The sequence below is a fragment of the Corvus hawaiiensis genome, chromosome 2 (genome assembly GCF_020740725.1).
Source record: "Corvus hawaiiensis isolate bCorHaw1 chromosome 2, bCorHaw1.pri.cur, whole genome shotgun sequence".
Classification (NCBI taxonomy): domain Eukaryota; kingdom Metazoa; phylum Chordata; class Aves; order Passeriformes; family Corvidae; genus Corvus; species Corvus hawaiiensis.
The window spans coordinates 103,387,928-103,409,332 of NC_063214.1; the positions used below are offsets into that span (position 1 = coordinate 103,387,928).

Genomic DNA, 21,405 nt, shown 5'->3' on the forward strand with positions numbered 1-21,405 from the left:
ACATTTGGATTGCCTGTTGAAGCTGGTTTTAAAAGGTATGTCTTTTATAGGCAGCACAGTCTTTTGCTGTCTCATTTTGTAAATAGTATTCCTATCTTACAAAACCAAACACTTCCATTTTAATCTTTTTAAATAAGGGTATGGGGGAACACAACAAACTAAGAGTACTATTTGATTTAAGGCTAGTGTGAGATTTTTTATTTTCTTTAAAATGCCAAACCTACTGAACATGCCTTTTCTCTACACCCTGTTTCCTCATGCTGTATTAGACCTTGCTGAAACACTAACACAGTAATCCTTCACTTACCCTAACTTCTCAGAGAACAGCAAATGTTCAATATTATTTTCATAATTCTGTATTGTTCTGCCTAGACCAAACCTGTTACAAAACCTCTTTTAACACAATCTATTTAAAGCCTTCCATCAGTTTTCTTCCTTAGTTAAGTGAATATCCAACACAGCAGCAGGAGGTTTCAGTGCTCTATGTCAATCCATACATCATTTGAAGACAGATTGCACAGATGATAAAGATTAGTTATGCAAGTATTTTTGGGAAAGGCATGACTGCAGGCCCCTTCTTTTACATCTCTTCCCTTCTCTGATAAAAGTAATAAGCCACAGATTTAGATACACATCTAAAATCCAGTTAAGTAAGGTAGATAAACTCATGTTCAACTAAGGTATTTAAAATTCTCACTCTATTGTTTTTTCACACCAGTTTTCAGACTGAAGTTCCTGTGTTTGTTCCTAAGTTTTGTTGGGGCAATTGCTGTGGTTTCTGCATCTGAGCTGCTCCCTCATGCTTTCCACTTAACTGCAGGAAGACTTTGCTGAACTACTGGGCACTCTGGAGAGAAGAATAAACAGGTATTAGAAAATTAACAGCACAAATTGATTTGGACTGTGTCCTTCCCCTGAGGTGAATAAGGGACATATAGGGGCTGACATGAAAGTAGAACTGCCTATGTTGTTAGATTCGGAGAGTTGGAGGTCACCACCCAAATAAGCTGAATAATAACTTTCTCAGTTGCAGTGTGGACATATGGAAAGGTAACAGGCCACAGACTGACAAGTCCAGGATTCCAGCCTCAGCACATTTACATTTAAAAGATAAAGATAAATCTGCAAAGTATTAAAAATACGACCATGTACCAAACCTTTGAAATGATGCTTTAAACCACAGCCAAGATTTGGCATAGCAAAACATCTGTGAATTATTCCATCCACTGAAAAAAAATGCTCTGAATCTTTGGAAAACGTGGTCTATGCATTTTACATGCTCAATGTTAAACTGATAATACATCTGGAGTCTGGGCATAAATTTCCCAGGTCAGATTTGGGGATTTAGACTGTTTTACGGAGCAGCCTTTCTTAGTATGAGCATTGTCCACTTCCTACTATCATTGAATATCAATTATTTTCCCCAAATAAATTTCTGCTAGGGTAATAACACTAGCAATTTATCTCCCTTATTCTGAGCTATTCTGGAGGCTTTTATGGTTTTTGATCTTTTATACCATCTCCCTTAAATATTTTCTGATATTCTATGACTCATTTCACTATTTTTATAAATAAGATTTGGAGAGTGGATGTTCCTCGTACCCTTCTGAGCGATGGGAATTTGTTTTGCCCATTCTCCTTACCTCTATCTGTCAAACTTCTGCCCATATGAAAAAGTAGTGTGGCATGAAGTCTCTTAATTCATGCAAACAGATTTATACAGAGAACCTTCCTATATTTCCTTTTTTAAAAAATGGGAGTCTTTCAACAACAATAAAGTAGAAACAAAACCCCCAAATACAGTAGTTTACCTATGTGCCAATTTACATCCTCTTCCTGAAACAAGAGTTGACAAGTCCAACATGTGTGACCAGTAACTGCTATTCAAAGCTAAGCTCTGGAAATGGTGATTGACATGGAGCCGGGCATTCCTTTAGCCAGGGGAATTATCAACTACAGACCAGCCAAAATAAACTCAGAAATTTCCTCTGGGTGTTAATCACTCTGAGTATCATTCTTTCCCACACACTGGGCAAAGATTCTTGACCTTCTGATTTGGAGCAAAATCCCTCCATTAATCAAATAATTTGTCCATTATCACCTGAAGACATATGCAACCTTTTCACCCTACACAAGAAAGACCACATTAAGTAAATAAATCTCTATTGTAAATATGAGCAAATCCCCAAGCTTGTTTCATTTCCTGCAGTGCATGTGCCATCCCAGCACTGCTTAGTGTGGATCTGCACAGCATAGCACATTAACACATCTTTTAAGTCTCCAATGGATGTCTTTGCACAGAACTTCCACATGAAACAGTCCAAAGTTAGGAAAATTAATTATCATTGACCTTTCAGCTATAATGGCTGGACTTACACCTGGCAGAAGTACAGCATAGTGCATCTCTCCATATCATGATACCACTTAGGTTATATGCCTTTCATAGTACCTTTTACTGAGATAAAAGCATCAAATGTCTTTATCACAAAAAACCAGCTGTTCCCATGGAACTGCAGTCATGAAATTGTGGGGGAAAGTTTTGGTATTGTCACTTCTGCAGGGTGAATCTTTATTCACACAGTGGAAGACCTACAAGCTCATCAGGAGTAATGTTCTTACAATTGGAACAAAGCCCTTTTTTAACAGCAACTTATGGTAAAAATTGTTCTCAGAATTTTTTACATTAATGCTGCCCCAGAAGTGCAGCTAACAAATTTCAGAAATGAAGATGCCTAAAGTTATTGGTATATTTGTCTTTTTAAAGGATTATGTGCACATCTAGCCCTCATGTGCATCTGATTTCAGCAGCTGGTAGAGAACATTTATTTGCCCTCAAGACTAAAACAGTCAGAAGCGTTGCAGTTTGATCAAAAGACTAAGCCTTATATTTTAGTTTCTTTTACAGACGTTAAAATACCCAACACTCCAGAATTCTCCTACAAATTTTAAAAAGACACTGCAAAGGAAAGCTTGCTGGGAAAATAGTTTTCCAGTTGATTTATAAAACTAAACTCCATTGACCATCTCATTACACCTTTACACTGCGATGCAAATATGAAGAACACGTACAACTGGGAATGGTTCTTTCAAGAAGAGAAAGGCCAGACAGTTTCACTGGAGGTTGTAAGTGTTTAACCCCCTTTGTAAGCCTTCAGAGGCCTTCTTTATCCTTCTTACCTTTCTGTCTTCTACCTTCCTTCTCTTTGTCTCCAGTTTTTGAAATTTCTGTACTATTTCTCTCTCTTTCATTTGTGCTTAGCAAGGCAAGTTCTGACTTTGTACCACTAAAAAATCCTGTTTTCATCCTCAAGATTTTCAAACAATATTCTTTCTCAGTTTCTGGATAAAGACTGCCTGCTCTGCTTTCCTAATGCAATTTGAAGAAGAGAGACCGTTAATCTTTTCCTTTTCTAAAGTCTCCTCCTGGCCTCCTCTCCCACATAGTTGTTTTCCCTCTGGGCCTCTCTCTGTCCCTCTCTTCTGTACTTTATTTTCTGAGTAACCTAGTCTAGTCTCAGGAATGCACCCTGATATTTTAAAATGTACTGCTCTCAAGAAAAGTAGAGTTGCTTCCCCTGCTATTTTGTAGGAATAGCACACAAACAGCCAGACCTCCTCTTTCCTTCCTTTCTCCTCCCCTTCTCTTACCTCAAGTACCTTAAAAAAGCAAACACACCTAGACATCCCTTGGAATAGCACCAACCAATGGCACAAACATCTGCCAAAAGATGTCCAGAAAGGCTAAAATAGATTTTCTATTTTAGGATTTTTCAAGAAAAAATTGCAATTCCAGTTCACTGCTACAAGGACAGGAAGAGAAAGGACAAATCAGTTTTCTTTGTCATGATCAAACATCCAGCTTTACACTGACAGTGCCAGGAGTTCTACCTCCCTGATGAGGTTAAATGCACATTTGAAAAAGGAGAGGGATTGAGACACCATTTCCCCTCTCCTTCCCCTGCATTTACCTTACAATTCTGAGAGGTATGGTGTTGTCCAGATATCTGGGGAAGGAGCAGAATGCCAAAAAACTGGGGAGAGAGTAGTGAGGAGGCAGTAATAGAAAACCTAGAGCAGTGCCATGGTGGGGGTCAACAAGGCTCAATACAAAGAGCTAAAAAAAAATCATTGGACTAAGAAAGTGTACTGGAATTAGTCTGAAAACTCAAGGGAAAGTTAGGCAAAAAATCAGCACCATTGGTTATTAGTCTCTTTTGGTGCATACCTGCATCATCAGCTCAAGACAAATGGGGAAATAAAGTACATTTCTCCACAAACCCGTTTTCTCCAGTAACAGTTTCCAGATTTTCAAGACCAAAATGACACAATCTGTCTTCCTAAAGCTAACTCTTCTACAATATTTAGAGGTATAAATTCATAGAAACACACAATAAAAAACATCATGGAAATAGACAAATTAGACAAAATCCATGATCTAATACCGCAGGAGTTCTAGTCCAGAAAGACAGATGATGCTTGTGAAATAACTAAAGCCCTTTGTGAACAATCATGCAATAAGATAAAGTTAACCAGGGAAAATCTGGGGGCTTGTTTTTGTTTTGTTATGCTGGCCAGGAAGTCCCTCTTGGAGGCTGTAAAGTAACATTATCAACTAAGCCATAATGGAAGCTTAAACAAAGAGAAATGTAATGTTCTGCTCTTGGAAAGCATTAATCCCAAGCAGCAGCACAATCTGGGGACTGATGAGCTGAAGGAGCAGCTCTGCTGAAAGGGACCTGAGGGAAGTGGCAGGCTGTGAGCTGAATGGGAGCCAGTGGTGTGTCCCAGCAGGGAAGGCGGCCAGCAGCCTCCTGGGCTGCACCAGTCAGAGTGCAGTCAGTAAACCAAGAAATATGGCTATTTCAGTCTGCTTACAAGGTCACACCTGGAATACCGTGACCACTTGTGGCCCCTCAGCTGGAGAAGTTGAGAAGGGTCCAGCAGAGGCCACTGGGACTATTAGGGGGTTGGAGTACTTCACATGTGAAGAAGGGCTGAAGGAAACAGGTTTGCTCAGACTAGAGAACAGAAGGTTCAAAGGGGATCTAATCACACTCCTTGAATATCTAAAAAGTCAGTTATAGAGGAAATGGAGCTACTCTCTTGACAAGGATACCTGCTGACAGAACAAGAGGCAGTGGGCATGAGGTGCTGCAAAAGAAATTCTGTCTAAATTGAAGGAAAAAAAAAAATCTTCCTCATGAGAGCAACTGAAGACTGGAACAGTCTGCCCAGGAATGCAGTGGACTCTCGAGCACTGGAAGTGCTCAGTATTGTTTGAGGAAATTGCTGTAGCGACCTGTGCTGAAGAGAAGGTTGGCCAGATGTCTCCAGAGTACTGTGAGAACTTTCCACGAATCCCTAACCATGCACAGTCATCCTAGCTATGTGAATTGTGTTGTCAGCCCACAGTCATCATCCTCCTCATGCTTTTACTGCTCTGCGGATATGTGATATTTATTTCCAGTCGTTGCTAATCCTTCATAAGCAGTTTACACATTAGTTCTGTTTAAAAGAAGGAGGCACATGGGAAGCAATAGCAGAATTCTCCCCTGACAGCTTCTCTTGCAGTCAAGACATTCAAGGAGAGTTAAATTGTTGGAGGATTTTTTAACCTTCAGTAACAAGGCTTAATTAGGGATCAAGAGCAAATGTTACAGCAAAGAAGAAGCACCTCTGAACACTCATTCATATTGGGCTTTTGTTCCAATTAAGCTGGTTAACAAGGGATGCAAGAGCATTTGCATCTGAAATATGCTCAAAGAATTCAGATAGCTATTACAATTTTAAAATTTTTTTAAGCTGCAAATTCGGAGTAAGCAGGACTTTTTGAAGATTAGATGTATTTGTGCAGAAATGTTACAGAGGAAATGTACAAGAGGAACTTGTACAACTCTTACTTAGCTCATCAAAATATTTTGAAACTGAAAGGAACAAGCTCATGCTAAAACTCAGGAACAATTTTCTTATTATTTGAGACAATATGAATTAAAATAAAAATTGTAAAAAAAAAAAACTGGGAAAGAAAGCCTGATTTTGCTTTCACTATCACCTGACCTGTTCAGTATTTGTCACAAATGTGCAAATTTACTCACAGATGTATTTGAACAACAATAAAAGAGTATTTTGAAGGGGGGATCCACCTGACCTCCCCAATAACACTGACTTCAGCAGAAGCAAAATCAGGCTTCAGAGCTGCCCATTTTGGATCAAGAAATGTAAGAAGCAAAAGGTGCAACCTTGCAATACCCTACATTTGTTAAACACAGTAAGGGGCATAGCTGTGAGGAGATAGGTAAAGTTAAGGAAGAGATGGAGCTTTCCTTAGCTAACATTTACCAAAATACGGTAACAGCAAATTTTTTCCATTAGAGCAAAGAACAGTAACATCTAATCCCCTGGCTGTTCCCTGATGTACCACAATGTGAGCACTGGCAAATGCAAAGTCTTGCCTTACAAGTCAAATGGTAGCAGAGGAAAAAACCAGTATAAACAGGAAGAAAAGAGCTTGTGATTTTGTTGAAGACTTAAAAAAACACCTCAGTTTTTCCCAGAGAAATACTGACGACTTTTTAATGAGACTTTACCTTTCAGGGAAGTATATAGTGTGGTTCCTTTAAGCCACTCTATTTTACTTAAGTGTCTAGGTAAAGATAAAAATGCTGGGTTTTAGCAATTAAAAACCTTTATGGGGAAGGTGTACATGGCTATATGAGTTAGCACAGTCATTTTGTATTTGTGAACTTTATTGAGTTTTAAATACAAAAGGGACAAGATACTTTTCAGAATTCAGAGCTATAATTTTGCTGTGACTAAATTCACTCCTTTTTGTTGCACCGAGGACACATATAAAAGGGAAACTGGTTTCAGGAGGTTTTTGTTTTGTATCAGTTTTTCCCAGATCTCTAGAATTAGCCTGAAGGATCCTTTTAGAGAGCAAGTAAATATATAAAATATTAGGACAACACTGCAATGCAAAAAGGATGTTAAATTGCTCATCCAAGGAGATGACATAACTAATACTGACATAATTTCCAAGCAGCAAAGCAAAACTAGGTCAAATCATGTTGACCTATCTAATATAATAAGGTCTTTTTTTCAGATTTTTACAATGTAGACTCTGTCTCCAGGCATTAATGTCCCCTGTTATCAATGTATAGTACTGTCACTCTGCTTTAATGTCTTATCACCATGTTGTGTTAATTAGACCAAAACAATACAGTGCACTTTTGAACTGTTCAAATCCCAGTTTGAAATCTCTGTCTAAATTATAATTCTGAGGTTTTCCAGTTAGAAATTAAGTCATTAACCCTTTACCCATTTCAATAGGTGCTGGTGGTGATGCCATAGTGATTTTTTGCCTTTTCTTTTATACACCTTTTATATAGCTTTTATGTATCCTCAGTGCTTTTAACATGCATACCTGTAATGCCTTAAGCCTGATAATTTAGCATAGTCCTAATATTCCGTTAAGCCAGGAGACGAAACATCCTGGAGGCCTCACAGCTGGGGCCAGAAAGTCCTATGCTATCCTGAGAAACCAAGGTCCTCTGTAGAACACATCCTGTAAACTAAGATAAGCCCATCCAGGCAGGAATTCCTCGGGATGGGGGGATATTGTGCTATTCATTTAAGATTCTCATTGGGAATCTTTGATAGATATTCTAATTTGCAAGGTCCATAAATTGTATATGCGACCTATTGTGCATTTTGGCCCATTCCACCTGGACGAAGCCACGCACCTTAAGGTCCTTAAATAAATACCAAGGTTAAAACCCCTTTTCCCTTAAATGGTGTTTAGCTCTTAAGTTTAAGACCAGGGAAAGGCAACAGTGGGATATGGTAAATTTTGACCTGTATAGTCAAAACTTGAGCTTTGTAATTTGTTCAAAACCTGTCAGTGAGGAAATGCATGCTAGTATCGACGGCATTTGATACAAGGCATAACCAAGGAATACATCTCTCGAGTATCACATGGACAAACCTGGTCTGTGTTTGACAGTGATATCTCCCTGCCCAAGAGCTTTATCCACATGCACTGCCCTGAAAGGAACAGTCCTTTTCCTTGCTCAGGGCAGCTTTCCCTTCCCCTACTCTTGTTGTTCCTCTGCACATCAGGTTTACAACACAGGTATTTTTCAGTGAGATTATTAACAGATTTGCATAGGCTTCTGCCTACAGCCTCTTGCAATTCCATCAGGAACAGGAATATGAGTAGTAAGAGAGAGATCTGTCTGTATCCTTGCTTCCAGAACTGAGGTGGAACCAGAGACCAGGCTGAGGGCTTGAGACCTCACTACCCAGGGAGCCAGATCTGGTTACAAAGGAGGAAAAAAGCGGGGGCAGGAGACAGAGGCAAACCTTGGTGGTCCACAAAGGAGAAATCAATAGAGTGTACATATGCCGTGTAAAATACATCGATTTTGCAATAAGGGTATAATCTTAGGGAGAGAAGACCGGTACAATCCAATGATAAAATCAAAACTTTTGAAGCTTGCTTGGTGATGAAGAGTTCTTTGAAACTGGGATGCTGGCTGTTCTTATGATGGAGTGGCTGGATTTGGCAACTAAAATTCTAAATACAAATGTATGAAAATGTGTAGTGTTTCTCTTTTCCTTTTCTTTTCTTCTTCTTTTATATTTTTTTATGTCTCCAATTACCTCTCAGAAAGAAAAATCCCCAAAATACACAAAGCAAGCCAAATTAAAAAAAAAACCAAACCAAAACCAAAACAACCAAGAAAACCCCACCCCAAACAAAAACCCAAACCACCAAAACAAAATGAAAAAACCAAAAGGAATCATATTTCCATATGGGATAACTACTGAAAAAAGAATAGAATTTTTTTGAGAACAATTTTGCTAAAAAATACTGATTTCTCAGGTTTTTTTAAAAGAAAACATCAGTCTTGGCTAGTGCCTCCAATAAAGGTTAAAAAAAACCGGGGGGGAGGGGAGGGGTGGTCTTATCTAAGCAAGCTCCCACTTCACCTGAGTCTACAAAGTTCGTCAGCTTGCCAGAATCACAAATGAGCTTGCCCTACCACTCTGGGGTGTGTGTGGGGAGGGGAGTCTCTCTGAGCTGCTGCAGCTGTTCAGTAATGAAATACCTGCAGACCAAAGAGACGAGCTAATGCTGTTAGTCATGGGCACCTGCTCGGACACTGGGTGCTGGGGGGAGGCTGGGGCCCCACAGGTGCACAGGCAGCACAAGGCAGCATGGGTGAAGAGTAATGGGAAGATGTTTTTGCCACCAAAGGCATGAGAAATATGTTGGCCTCCCTGTCCCAAAATGTGGAGCGACTGTTATAGCATGTCACCAGCTCCTTTCTGGGGCATAAAATATTCCTCCATAAATATTTTCCTTAAAGACTATCACACTACAATAAAAAAATCCTATCAGCCCTATGGATCTCCTCATTTACTGTCCTTTTATTCCTTTTATAGGAAGGAAACCTGGACTTTCTTTTATTTGTTTTACTATCTCAAAATCGTTCTTGCACCCAGTTATCTCAACACTTATGCAAGCAACAAAGTTGATAAAACTTTTGGGCCAAACAAATATTGCCTCTTTGCCAGCTTTTTTCTCCTCCCACATCCCCCTGGGAAGATATAAATACTAATGATAAACAACTGTTACATGGCAACAAATGAGGAAGAATTTTGAAGAATTAAGAACTATTTTTACTGTTTAGAAAAGAGATCAAAATCAGCTTCCTAGCCTTTAGCCCTTTTCCCAGCTTTCAGGCAGGCTGGATTCTGCACTGCAAGCCAGGGATCTCAGGAATATACAGCAATTCCTTACAGCTTGCTAAAGCATTACAAGCTCTAAGCTGCATGACTGTAATAAAGACTTTGAACCAAAAACAGGCTAAAGAATGAAATACCTTACGAAGTCTGAAATTCAGTTCAAACAAACTCGAGCACACACCCAAAAGGCAATTAATACAGCTGTATGTGAATACAGGTCTGCTCCTTTCTCTCAGCTCAGACTTCACCCACAGACAAATAAAACTGTTTCTAAAAATGCTGGAGCATTTTTTGAGCTTCAGCATATTCCCTGAGCATTTACCACCACAAGCTCCTTGTTCCCAGCATTATATTTCCTTGACCCGAGCCTCCAGCAGATCCCTTACCTCTCGTGCTATTCTGTGGAGGGACTCTGAGGTCTGACAATTTTTTGCTGTGCTCAGAAGCTGTTGAAACCCTCTGTGGCACTGCCTGCTTCCCTGTCCCTTGCCAGTGGGGAAGCCCTGAGACCAGGCAGCAGTGGGAAGCCGGCAGCCAGCACAGCAGAGGGCTGGTCAGGCTGGAGGGAGGGAGCTGGAGACAGATCTCATCAAAGGTAGGAGGCCTAGTGGGGATCATAGAGACGGAGATACACACTCAAATAATTTAGGTGCTAATGAAGCTTTAGGTTGGGTTCTGTTCAAGACGTGAAATGAAGCTGAATTTTTATGTATTTCAGGCTTCCATCAATGCAGAACGTGGTGTTACTTAATAACCTGACACTGAAAAGCCAACATTATTTTAAAAGTATTCCACATAAAGTTAATGAGGAAAGTGACTATGGATATGTATTTTTATAGGCTTAGGTTGAAATTCTATCGTGGGAAGATTTTGAGATCTTCAAGTCTGACCTCTACAGGTAGGCTGCTGAAATAGGAACAGGGATAGCAAGTTGTAGACAGAACTCTTAGAAATCAGGGAAAGGTAATGGATCAGATGCACTACTTAAAATCACATTATCATCACTGCCTCCTGAAGCCGTATTTTAAAAACACAACTATTGGTAGCATCATCTGCAGCAAACTGGCTCCTAAAAATGCTTCTTTTGCAAACTGCATAGATGGTGCAACACCACGAGAAAAAGCACATCCAGCATGAATATTTTTGCATTCAGGAGTGTAAATGGGTTATGCTTCTGCTTTTTATTATCCCTCCCCCTTCCTCACCAATCTTCCACATGATCTACTCTTGCAGAGCTACAGAAACAACCATTACTTTGAAACTGATAACATCCATTTACGTTTTGCAAAACTGATGTTTTTAAATGCCCTGACTGGTGCCACCTTTTTCTAATCAGAACCAACCACTCTAACAAACTACCCTTTGTCAGGGGATCCCATCCCCTCTGTTCCCACCAACCTACAGCACATGTTGCTATAGCTACCCTGCATGTCTATTTACCACACAAGTGATCAAAGGGAGCAGACAACACACATGCACAAGAAATCCTTGCCAGGCTTCCTACCGAGCAATGTCCAGCCACTAATTAACTGATACACTCCCCGCCTGAGGACTCTGGACATTTGTTTTCTTTATTCTGCATGATACACACAAAAAAAGGACAGCATTCTTCAGATGTTGTTTCTTCCCTTACAGGCCAAACAAACAACAAAACATCCCAGGATGAACTCTATAAGATAATTTCCTAGTGCCAGGCAAAGGATTACAGAACTTCAGGCTAAGAATACAGATTTTCTACGCAGGAACGCATTAAGAATTTTAAAAGGTATGCAAAAGAAAATAGGAAATAAGAAACACATGCTAAAAACTTAAACAGCTGAAAGGAAAGGGAGTGATTTTGAATTTTGCATATGTTTTGCACTGAAATGGTATACAGCCTTTATTCACTTGGTGAATTATATGCACACTAAAAGCCATATGACTGCAGACATGATAAGTAATTGTAATGGTTTTATGCGCCTTAGAAACACAGTTTTTCATTTTTAGGTGGCCTGTCAGTTAACAGTTGAACGTCTTTATGTGACAAAGGGCTCAAGACTCAAGACTGCCTCGATCAAAGTCAATGGTACTTCAATAGGAAGAGGCCAAAATAAGGAGCTGCATTTTTTTTCAATGACAATCCTGCGAGCTGCACTTCAGGGATACGTTGTGGTTGAAAGGGAATGAAAATGAAGTATTAAAATTCATCAAACATTTGGTTTTCTGTGAAGTAGGCTTAGGAAACAAAACAGAGCCCACAGTGCCCTCTCCAGTTCTGCAGCAAACTCAGGGAATCCAGCCACATAACTGTGTCCAGCCACAAAAACTCCACTACCTTCATAAAGGTTGAGCACCCCTTTAAGAGTTTCCATCACTTGCAAATTTCCTTACTTTATAAATAATAAACTGAACTCAGTACTCTGAAAAGCAAAAAAAAAAAAAAAGTGTTACTTGCAAAGGTTTTTTTCTTGTCTGTTAGTTCTTTTTTTTTCTTGCAACCATGTTAGATACCTTTAAAAATTGCACTTCTGCTTCCTAACACTAGTCGTATAGCACACACAAATGTGTATATTTCCTGTGAATGCTTAAACTTTTCCCAGTACATTGTGATCAGCATAGTTTCCCAGATAGGATAGAAATGCTCCTATTTTGGTTGCTGGACCTTATGTGTGAGGTTATTCTATGACACAGCAAGAAGACACCTCTTGCTGAGGTTTTCAATGATCAGTTAAAAATGACTGCTTTTTTCTACTGTCTCATTTACAAATCTCAATGCAATATTTACACCAGCCCCTGTGACCTGCTGGAGACTATTGGACTGGCACAGTAGTAAGGTAGGTTGAATCTTATCAACAGGCTGCATATTACATTTCTACAGTAATTTTTCCACTTCCACTGGGGAAATTAGTGTAATTCTCTTTCCATGTGCTATTGTTCAGTCGTTGTGGGTTGCCCTTGGGTCAGATCAGTCATCAGCACAGTACATGGTTTCATTCCAACACCTGCAGTACATTGCCACGTGCCTATGTACTTGACGGTTAACTCTGCAACACCAAATTGAGCTATAGCTCCCACCAAGAGCCTCTCAAAATGGGAGCACTCACTCCCAGAGCCTGAGAAGATGAAGAAGCTAACCCACTCCCTCCCAGCTGGTGTAAGGATGAGGAAGGGAGCACAAGGGAAGGACAGAGAAAGCAGCAGGACAGATAGGGAAAGATGACTGTAGGGTGGAAGAGTAGGTAAAAAAGAGCTCTCTGTTGCTCTGACTAGGAGGGCCATGGAAAAGTCGCCCTCTGCATGTTCCTCTTTCCCCTAGCAATTTCCAACTAGAAGCAGGAATGAGAGCTCCAGCTGCACATGACTTGCCTGCTTCTAAGTGTAATGGATTTCCTAAACATTCTATACGGTTAGTCCATAGCCCATCACAACCTTCAGTTCCCACCAAACCACGAGCTCTGCTGACAGGGGCTGATGCACACAGTAGCTCAGCACCACCTTGACATCAGCTCCCTGGATTTTGTCCCTCGGGCCCTAACAGTGCCCACAGACTTTCCCTGCCAAACTAAAAATATTTGTGCACAGCAAACCAACCGAACCCAGAGAAATACTCCCAAACTGCTCCCTTGGCACGGGAGAGAGAAACCACACTCGGAGGCAGGTGTTTAAACAAACCCTGGCCGCGGCTCAGGCGGGCGCTCCCCCGAGGAGCACGGGGGCCCCTCGGAGCGCGTCCCTCTCGCTGCGCTCCTGCGGGAGCGGGGCGGGAGCGCACACCCACCGGGACGGGCCGGGCCCGGCAAGAACGAGCCCGCCTGTGCCTGCACCTCTCTTTAGGATGGAATGTCTCCCCCATCCCTCCTCCTCTTCTGGAGGGTATGTGTGTGCCTTAGCATTCCCCCCTCCCCCGCCCCAAACTCTATTAGACTTATTTGCCTTGCTCTTTTAACCCACCACCTATGAATCTTCATTACCCATGAAACCTATTCTTTAGGTAGAAATACTTCAGGAGAGTAAAGTGCACGTTCCACAGAGCATTTTACACTTCATTTTTGCCGTCCTGTAACATTTCTGCTTCTTTCGCACTCCTCACTGGTAACCCCCTGTGCCAAAGTACCCTCTTGTGGCGATAATGATTTCTGATGGCTACGTGCATCCAGCTGACCAACTTGAGTATAAAAAATGCCCTTCATTGTGCTTTGCAAGGGCAAGAATTCCCTTCTCTTTAAAGAGTTATAAAATGTGGTGCTTTTGCTAGTGGGAGCAAGAAATACCTTTCCTCTTCCTATCACCTATATTTTCTCTTTCTTCACCCTTCCTCACCTCCTGTAACTTTGAGAAAATTAGCAGGGAAACTGGGATTTCCCACCATGGTTTCAGAAAGCGAGCATAAAACAAATGTTCCATTTGCACTACAGGTGCAAAATCCTCACACATGCATTTCCTGGACATGTGCTATAAAAGTCCCCCTGAGAACTTGAATGAATGACACCCACACAGAAAACCTAGAAAACTTCTCATTTCCTCATATTTACCCACTGCCTACCCAGAAAATAACAATTATGAGCAAGTTTCGGAAGTGGACTGGCTTTTTAAACTGGGACAGATCTTTGATTCATTCTTAAGATACAGCCAGTTTTTCTTCGTCCCACAGGGCTCTTCTAAGTGTACATTGTTGCTGTAAACTATGAACAACAAGAATCAAAAATGTTTTGTCACTGTGCCTTATAACTGTGAGAATGAAAATAAAAGCTCCTTTTGTCTCCTCAGGTGAATAGAAGTCTCGAAAAAAACCCTCATTTGAATAATCTTAGAAAAAAAATCTCTAGAAAACCCATCTTAAAGTACTTTTGTGAAGCTGCAAGACAGCTTGAAACTACTACATTTTAAAACAATCAGAAGATTAAAGCCCTCGCAGGCAAGGAACTCATGCAGAGCTGTTTAATAAATTATCCCTGGGCTGAATTATTGGCATATTTAGGCTTATAACACAGCAAGTTCTTTCCCTTCGCATGTCACAAGCAGGGCTGCGAGACAGCCTACACAATGCACTTAAACCATGGCAAACTGGAATTGATTTACATAGCTCGCAAACCGCTTCCATGCTCCCTACAAATCTAAAACGTACCATGACTTGCATGGCATCCCTGCCTACTGGGAGAATCAGGGGGGAAAAAAGAAAAAAAAGAATATTTTTTTTTCCCATCCCGGAAACTTACAATTATAAGAGAAAAACAGAGGAAGGGGAAAAAAAAAAAGCAGTCGAGCTCCGCAGGGAGTGAGACTGGTAGTACCTGGAGCCGGCGGGCAGTGGCTCCTTACCTGCCTCATGGTGAGATTCCCATCATCCATCCAGCCGGCCAGGGGCTGCTCACACCGCGCTGCTGTCGGCAGGGCAGAAATCCATCAAGTTTCTCACAGTAAGCAAGTTTCCCTCCCTCCTCTTCCCTGTCTATTATTTCCCCACCCTTTTTATTCTTTGCTGGGGGGAGTCCTAGGACAATGTCAAGTTTCCCAACCTTCTTTCCCCAGCCTATGAAAAGTCGGCAGCGGGGAGGCAACTGTCCGCCTGACTCTGATTTCAAACCGCAGCCCAGGGATGGAGTAGTTGGCTGAGCTGGGCCATGGAACAGCCCCGCCAATCAGGAGGAAGGGGAGGGAGGCAGAGCACATAAAGGCTGCTGCCTACACGAGGATTAGGAAAGCTTTCAACGGTTTAAAAGACTGAAAGCAGCTGGAAACTGTGTCTAGGGCTACAAAGAGGGAAGTCAATTTGCGGTGTGAGAGATTATTCCCATTCTCATGTAACTGCTCTGGGTCTGCTCGAAGCTTAACAGACTCCCAGGACTTCAGTAAGGATATGTAAATGCCCAGTTGAAATTAGTGCAACATCAGAGTGATGCAGGAACGCTCGACAGCCGCCCGGTAAAGTGGCAGTATCCCGTCTCCACAAGCACCGATTTCCTCATGTCAGATTAAAAGGGAAATTACATAATGACATGAGCAGGAAGTAAAATACCCTCTTACATTAAGGGCAAGTGCCTGTCTGTTGGAAGGAACAGAAATGTGTGTGGATGTGTAGGCTATGGAAATGTTTTGTTGCAAAGCTTTATTTGTTTCAGTGGCAAATGTTTAATCATCCCTAGCCTCAGTTCATTGTCTGCTTTCCCTTCTTCGGGGAGGGTGGTTTCCCCATTCCCGAAGCTGTGTTCCTCATGCAAGATAACACTGCAAATGCAGTGCAAATGCAACTTTGAAGAAAAAAAAAAAATGTTTTGCTTTGTTTTGTTTTTAACGAGATCAGCTGCTATTTGCTGCCCCTCGGTGGCATTCATTAAAATAAACAAAGAAAAGGCAAAATCAAAAATCTCAAATTTGACGTGCCATTGCCCTTTGAGTTGAGTTACACCTTTCATAGAATTATAGAATTGTTTGGGTTGGAAGGGACCTTGAAGAACATCTAGTTCCAAATTTCTTGAGTTAAAAAAAAAAGAAAAAAGCGGAGAAGTGCAAGCCTCCATATTGATACCAGCCAATCTTCTCCAAAGTGGAGAAGGCTTCTAACTTAAGATCAGTTCAGAAGCCTGTCAGTTGCTCTGTTCCGCTCTTAATGGAAATCTGTCTTTTGATCTTAGGGAACAATCAGGCAAATCTGATGCCTGAAGTAAAGTCCCAATATCATGAATTTGCTTCTGCAATGGCTTTATCTACCAATGAAAAAATTAGTCACTACCGAGAAAACCCTTAGCAGTACAAGCAATCTTATTGAATTGAATTACAGAAAAAAAAGTTACAATGATATTTTCCCCAGATTTTAATTAAAGGCTTCCAAAAATATATTTCCTTTAAACTTATGATAGGCTTCAGCACTGGCTATGTCACAGGGAAAGAATGAAAAGATCCAAAATGTGTATTTATTTGTTTTCCCATTTAAAGACAATAATGATTTTTCTCACGAGTGCAACAAAGAAAGGAGTTTGCAAATATTGGTACTGTGTAGGTCAGAAGCAGGGCATGGATGGAGGGAAAACTTGATTTAAACCACTACTGCACTTTATCCAGATCCAACTTTGCTCTTGCCTGGTCCATGTCCTCAGGTGGGAGGATCCAGTTATATGTTTTAATGTACAACACCAACCATCTCCAGGGGTCAATGTAACCTGTTACATAAGGGTAAGTCCAACACTCCTCTCTAGCCAATGTGAGTGACAAGTGAGCGACACCCCAGTGATGGTCTAGTACTGCCCACTTGCACATCGGCTTGAAGCAGCTGCAATGCAGAGAGTGAGGTGCATTAAGAGCATTTAACAGGAATGCTTGTCTCCTGTTCCCCAAGCATAGCTCAGGGGACATTTGTCACTTGAAATAAGTGTGTGGTATGTGAAGACCTTTTACTGCTTTTAATCTAGGAGAATCCTCTCCAGGATGCATTCAAAGAAAACATAAATGTACTTTTTCAAAGTAATTAGACCATCAGGGGTAAACTACCCTGGTGAAGAGGATGTAGTAAAAAGCTCAAAACTTACAAAATTATTATAAGGATTATAAAGGATTTACACCAAAACCTTATATTTGATTTCAGGGCTTTAAGAAGGGGATTCTTAGGACAGTTTCAGAGTTTCACATGGGAACAAAGCAAAAGATTATGTAAGAACTCAAACATTATAAAGATAAAACTGTTGCATATCTTTTCTGGAAGTGCAGACACCTTTTCACATACAATATGCACAACTTACAGGATAGGATGGGTACTGCATTTTACTAAAAAACCAGCAGAATGTGCCATCAAAAATGAATTAGTTGTATGGGATAAAAACTGATTTCTAGTATTAGCAAAAAAATGAAACCATTAAAATCAGTGACCTATGTTCTACGTGGGGTGTGGGCTATTCTTTTTTTTAAATCCAGTGTCACAAACAGCCCCTATTCTATTTACGCCATTCACTTTACACCTTTGAAGAATGTATTTTGTAATCAACCCACACTCAGTTGATGAGGGGTTTTTTGGTGTAGTACAGTTTTTGTAGTCCAGACCAAGATAAGTCTGCACCAGCTGCAGGGGGTGCAGTGCTACTATCACACACAGTGGATTCAGAAAACTAGGTCCTGCACTTCACTTCTTAGAGTATTCAGAGTGGCACAAGAGGAAAAGAGAGGGTCTATATCTGAAGTGGTTTTGCAGTCAGCATCCAAAGACACAGTGGTACAGCTAGATGTGAGGAAGAGGAATTGCCATCTGGGTTGCAAGAAAAGACAGATGCTGTTTTTTTCACCTTCCTCTGAAAATCCCATTTCCCGTCTATAACCCAAGTATATGTGTGTGCATGAGGAAGTCATACGGTGTTTGGGGAAGTGAAAGGAGATTCTGTCCCTGATAGAGGAGACTTTTACAGTCTGTCCAGTAGAACCAGAGGAGGTAAGGGCAGCCAGAGGAGGTGTAAATTCAGACATCTCTGGGAGCAAAGACCTGCATAAGCCAGACCAAAGTCATGGTAGGGACCACAATAGTTTTAAAGGATTCTTATTGAATTAATTCAAATTAAAAGAAAAATGACCACAAGTACATGAAATCATTGGCAGTTTTATGTTATGAGAACACTGGTTATCAGCAGTAATGGTCACATATTCCTCTTATCAAACCCCTTGGAGTTATGAGTGACACCAGCAGACACAGAAACACCAAAGTAGCTCTGACCTTGCTGCTCTCTGTGGATGTCTGCCACAGTCCTTATCACACACCAATCACCTCCCAAGCACAAAGGGCAGACACACAAGCCCTCCATCTAGCCTCATGTCTCAAGCATTATGTTGCCTCATTCACTAAAGCAAAATCAAAGTAGGATAACTTTAGCTGGGCTTCCATTATTGGCAGCACCAATCAGCAAGATCTTCAGTGTGGTTCATACTGTTCTGCTCTTGACTTGGCAAAAGTAGTCAGCAGGCACTTGTGAGAACTCAGGGTGTTGGGTTCGAACTAAAAATCCTGCCTCCTATTTCTACTTAAGACAAAGATGTAATATTAGAATACAGTGTCGTGAGCCAGTTTATGTAGCCAAAAAACTCTGAGAGTTCCTATAAATGTGCAGAAAAACCCACCACCATGTAATACCAGTTATAAATCGTACGTTATGTAAAAGTATCACATATTTTTTACACAGACATAGTAAATTAGGCGTTGGGTGCTCTTTGTCAACACATCAACTGTTTCTGGAAATGTTCATCTAAACTTAGTGGGATGAGACTTAGTTCAGTGCTCATCAATGCAGTGGGCAATTTTGAAGGTTCTAAGTTGTGACAAGGCAAGGACAAAAAATCTTGGTACTGAAAATTTAGCACTGTTTCAGAATCTGAAACTTCTGCTCATTCTGATTTGTTAATTAAACCTTCCTTAGCTACTTTGATTGTTTCTAATAAATTATCAAACACAGCAATTATTTTGAACAGGTGGATCAAATGCAAAACAGCCTAATGTGGAATTACTCAGTTGCTGGATATTTTTGGTGTAATACAGTTTTCATAGTCCAGACCCAGATAAGTCTGCATCAGCTGCAGGGGGAGCACAGAACAGGAAGTGGAGAAAAGGACTTTCTCTCATTAGCTGAATTCCAGCTGCCATGGAAATCCTCCTGGGCCCAGAGAATTTAATATACGCTAAAGACAGAAGAACTGCTCTGTCTCTTTACTGAGCTGTGCCAAACAGAGACAGACCAGACCCCAGGATCTGGTTATATGGTAGGAGTGAAAGAGTTGCAGTGAAAAATATGACCTGGCAAATAGGTGAGAAACAAACAACCCTAGTTTGAAAATCAGCATCTTCAGGTATGAAGTCAACCACAAATAGATTGCCTTTAATTTGCAATATAGACAACTGATAAAGACATGCTTTTCAAAATAAGACAAGCAGCTAGACTGCTGCACTTTGAGAGAAAAAGGTAATATTCACACCCAAACTATTGGCATTGAAATTCATTTCTAATGGTTTTTATAGTCCCTCCCTTGGCAGTTTTAAATTGGCACCTGCAGGAAGAGCAGGATGTCCAGAATACAAAATACTACTTAATAACCCCATATAACACTAGAATATTTATCAAAGGCAACGCTAGCATGTAAAAATAACCTCCAGAAGAACTGGCACAAAATATGAGGTTGTAAGATGAAGACAAATGTATGAGAAGCCAGTATAAAAGAAAAAAGAAAAAATTCGGAAGTACCCCAAATATGAAAAACTGTTCTCAAGATGTGAACATTACCATGCAATAATTTCAAGTGATATAGTTAATATTTGTGAATTTAAGACTGTACAGAGCTGGATCTCACAAAGCAGTACTTAAGTGCTTTTATCAACATTGCTGCAGTGAATGCAATGAAGATAAACTGACTGGCCTGGCAGAATGTCTGAGTCATGGCATCTAAATGCACTCACATTTCCTAGCAGAAGTTTAAAACTAGGACCAGCAATGTCAGACATCCTTACATTTACACATACACCCCAAAAGCCTCAGTGCACAAAGATGTCCTCAAGGCGGATTGCTGGGGAATTCACTGCATTTCAAGGCTCAGCCTTTTGGCAGGGTATCAGTAAAACAGGCAGAGGTGAGAAAGATCAGGGCATCCTTCAGTCATCTTGGTGAAGCAACCCTTAGAAGACCATTCACCCTTTACAGAATCACTCAAATTGCTCTGATCTCACTTGGGACTGCACCAGCTGCAGGCAAGAGACAAGGGAAGATATCTTCAGGACAGCTTCTTGCTCCATCACTTATGCAACCTATGCAGCCCTCAGCTCAAAGAGAGAGTAAGGTGGTTAAAGAACGATCCATCTGCACTTGCCTTAAGGACTACACTGACTAGACTTTTTGATTAAGGCTTTTTAATCAAAAGAATAATATCTGCTGGATTTCATTTTACTACATCTGGTATGAGGCAGATACTTGATCTGCTAGGCTGAACAAGTTGGTGCACGGTCATGTGTAATAAATTAGTGATCAGAAGACTGAACATCTATTCTAAAATTACATGGAAGTATAGAAAGCTAAAAAGACTAACAAAGAAGGATGCTATAAGGGTTCAGGGTTTCTAAAACATCTGTTCTCTAGTATATAGAAACGCTGGATTAAATGGAAATCATAATTAGTTTACCACTGTTTCTCCATTTGATTTCCTAGGATTTTACAATTAGTTGCTACTTCAGTGATATTTATACTTCATTACTCTTAGAAGTAGTAGATAATAGCTAAATTACTACATTTTTTAATGTTCCAGTCCTAAGAAGCCTTCATGAAAAACAGAATGATAAAGTAAGAAGACAAAAATCGCCTTATGTATCTGTAACCTCTATTAACATAGAAAAAAAGGAGAGTAACTTTGCATTTTGTACCAACTGCTTATCTAGTGACCAATTGCAAAAGTCAGTCATGCAGTGACTCAAGATAAGCAAATAAAGATTCGGGCAAATAGCAGAAGTTGTAGCATACATGCTTTCATCAGATAAACATCAAAGAATATTTGTCAAAATCAATACTGCTCTCCTATTCCAGGAGATATATCCAAACATATGATCATACAGATTTGAGGGAGAGTCATCTGGCCACAACTTCACTAAAACAAGTTTAAGCCTAAACTGATAAATTGTCACTTGAAGCAAGCAGGCACCTACTCAAATCCCCATTATCTGTGTGC

The 21,405-nt window shown here is 40.5% G+C and overlaps 1 protein-coding gene across 4 annotated transcripts in view; it reads right to left on the bottom strand.

Annotated features, from left to right (window-relative positions):
• Positions 1-21,405, bottom strand: part of MID1 (midline 1) — a 249,910-nt gene that overhangs the window by 133,557 nt on the left and 94,948 nt on the right. The window contains exon 1 of one of the 4 annotated variants that reach the window (XM_048329093.1): positions 15,049-15,299. The exons of 1 other annotated variant lie outside the window; for it this stretch is intronic. The gene's annotated coding sequence lies outside the window, so the exon portion shown is untranslated. Of the gene's footprint in view, positions 1-10,136; positions 10,267-15,048; positions 15,300-21,405 lie in introns of those variants that run through there. 2 more of the 4 variants (XM_048329111.1, XM_048329107.1) reach the window with 2 other exon arrangements.